Below are 3,022 nucleotides of genomic sequence, written 5' to 3'. Positions count from 1 at the left end.
ATGTGAGCTGAGCTTGTATGAAAATCTGGCCTCAACGTCCAGGGCTAAGCACTTCTGAACATTCTGATCCGAGGACCTGATCCTCCAGTGCCTTGTGATCGGTGTCAGCATTTACATCCATTGTATCATTTGATACACACTCGATGCAAAGTGCGGGCAGTGGAGAACCAGGCTCCAGCTTTAAAGTCCAAGCAAAATAAAAATTGAAAGTATTTTTTTATTAGTAACCTGTGGATCAGAATGTGGGATGTCTTCTGTGTCGGGGAGGAGGGGACCTGGACAGCTGTCAGCTACACTGTGGGATTCAATACCTGCAAACCTACTATGTCAACTGTATTTGCTCTGTGGATTGTTAAGGTACATACCCACCCAAACAGGAAAGGAATGCATCTTAGAACTACTGTAGGTGGCTAATGAGGCAAAAGAAAAATCTGCAGTTCATTTTTTTACAGCGGTGTGTCATCTTCACCTGACATATGACACAGAAATTTATGTATGTGATAAAAGCAAATAAGCATCATCCTTGAGGATCAGGGCGGGAGTTAACTCTGGGAATGTCACATCAAGATTAAAATATTCCTATAAAACAATCTCTGGTATCTGTTATCTGGTATCTTTATTGGCCTTTCAAATTGAAATAGGAGATAGTAATAAGGAAGGATCTGCTGGCTGGAGTGGAAGATACTGTGCTGGAATCCTAGGTCTGACTCCTGCTTCTTCCTTTGATTCACTGTGACTTTTAGTAAGATGCACGACCTCTCGGAGCCTCAGCTTAATCATCTATTGTGGGTAAAATAAGCAGATTCTGACTTCAAGATTTATCGTTGCCAGACGTACATACAGAGGCTTTTGTTTAGAGCTATGAGGGTAAATGATGCTTTTCAGAGCAGGGATCATTGCTTAGACGCATAGAACCCCAGGGTGAGAAGGGACCACAAGGGTCATCTAGTCCGCCGTTTCTCAAGCAGGCCACCGTGGCCTCATGCGGCCACGAGGGGGTTTCCCTGCAGCCACGGCAGTTTACTGGGCGGGGGCAGGGCGAAGCATCAGCAGGGGCAGGGGAGTGAGGAGGCGAGCGGCGGGTGTGGGGGGGTGAGAGGAGGCGAGCAGTGGGTGGGGGACTGAGGAGGGACGCAGGAGGCGAGCGGCAGGCATAGGGGCAGCGGGTGGCGCCCCCCTTTGGGGAGGCTAGCCCCAGACTCCACCCCTTCCGCCACCCCAACCCCCCGGCAGCCGGAGCCCCAAGACCCCTCTCTACCCCCCCCCACAGCTGGAGCCCCAAGGCCCTTCCCGGAGAAGCCCCAAGCACCCCCCCTCAGCTGAAGGAGCCCTGGGCTGCCTGAAGCCCAGAGCACCCCACCCCCCCTTCGCCATCTGCCCAGAGGAGCCCCAGGCCACTCCCCTCTGCTCCCCTCCACAGACCCAAGCCGCCCAGATATGCCCCTCATCCCCACAAACCTGCCCAGAGACCCACTCTCCCGCACCCTGCCACCCGCGGCACTCACCAGCCTCCTGCCGGCAGGAGCGCTCCAGCAGGCTGCCAGATGCTGTCTCCCCTTCAGCCAGCCCAGCCCCCTTTCAGAACAGAGCAGCAAATTTTGAATTTTTTTTAGCACACAGCTGGGCCTTGTGCTAATTGGGCTGCATGCGGCCGAGGGCTGAGAACTGCTGCTCTGCAACCAATAATAAGAAATGCAGGTGATTTTAAGTAGAACAGCATTGAGCTGTTTTTAAAGTTTTTGAAGAAATGGGCTTAAGTTGCAGCAAGGGCGGTTTAGGCTGGACATTAGGAAAAACTTCCCAAGGCTGCTTTAACTTTAACCTGCAACCGGGAAGACCCCAGACTATGGAGAGCACAAAGGAGCTGAAATTATATCTAACAGTGCTGACGAGGTCGTGCGAGGCCCAGGCAGGTGCAAGGGTGGTGGTTGCAATGGGGAGCATTGGTGGTAGGAGAGGAGAGGTAAAGCGGTGGAATATCACATGTATCGCGATCGAGAAGGGTTACTGGAGCTCAGCAATGAGACCTGGACAGCTGTCAGCCATGCAGAAAGCTGACTCCAAGACCTCCATGGCACCCTTGAAGAAGAAGCGGCGGAAGCTCCAAAAAGTTGGGGGCCACCAGCACCCAAACCATGGCCCTGTCCCCTGCCCCGCCCCTTCCCCCTGAGGCCCCACCCCCATACCACCCCTTCTGCCCAAGCCTCTATCTTCGCATCACCCCACCCCCACGGTGCCTCTTGCCCTGAGGCCCAGCTTCTGCACTGCCTCTTAGCCCTCCCACTTTTAAAAGTGATGGGGCCACTGACCCCCTTCCCCCCCACCCATCCCCATTCTGGCACCCCTGCCTTGAAGAAAAAGCCAGCAGGTTTTCCAGAATCTTGGAGAGGCTGTGGTCAGCGCTTTATTTTTAATGAAAGAGGTGCCAGGGCTCAAGTACCTTTTCTACATTCATAGCTGGTGCCGCAAGCCCAGAGGTGCTGGGGCTATGAACTGCCAAGCCTAGAGGTGCCGGGGCTCAGCCCTGACAAGCCCTGGCACAAATGAAGCACTAGCTGTGGTCCTGATGGGGGTTAAAGACCCACAGCTGCTGTGCTCCAGAGTTATCAGCCAAACCCATGTTGGTTCTAGAGAGGAAAACCCATTCTACACCCAAACGCCTCACACAAGGCTTCTTTCATGCCCATAGTCCTAGAGATGGTTGCCTTTGTGTGTCCGTCCTCTCTGCCCTTGCCGTGATCAACCTCAAAAGAGTTACCTGCCTCCTGAGGCCTGCTCCCAAAATGCTCCGGGAGCTGGCGCTTTATACCCATTACTCCAGGCATATTTAGGGAGCTTCTGGGTGGACTGAGGCGTCTACGGCTGTGCCTATATAAAAGGAGTTTTGCCAGGCCTACCCACGATTCCCAGCATGCCACACTCCAGACACAGGCCTAAACTCCTCTTGGCCCTGTTGGAGCAACAGGAGCCTTCCTTTGTCTGAGGCATGGGGCAGTGTTGCCAGCTCTTGTGATATTTGGTG

General features: G+C 53.6%; 1 long non-coding RNA gene across 1 annotated transcript; it reads right to left on the bottom strand.

Moving 5' to 3' along the window:
* Window positions 1-599: 599 nt before the first annotated feature.
* LOC311514952 lies at window positions 600-1,558 on the bottom strand. The gene is made up of 2 exons (XR_014709995.1): window positions 1,506-1,558; window positions 600-780 (listed from the first exon to the last, which is right to left on the bottom strand). It is a non-coding gene; the product is annotated as an uncharacterized lncRNA (long non-coding RNA).
* Between the last annotated feature and the right edge of the window lie 1,464 nt (window positions 1,559-3,022).

The sequence above is a fragment of the Lepidochelys olivacea genome (assembly GCF_965140295.1).
Source record: "Lepidochelys olivacea isolate rLepOli2 genome assembly, chromosome: 1".
In the NCBI taxonomy this organism is placed as follows: Eukaryota; Metazoa; Chordata; order Testudines; family Cheloniidae; genus Lepidochelys; species Lepidochelys olivacea.
The sequence above is the reverse complement of the archived record's forward strand: the minus strand, read 5'-3'. Positions and strand labels throughout refer to the sequence as shown.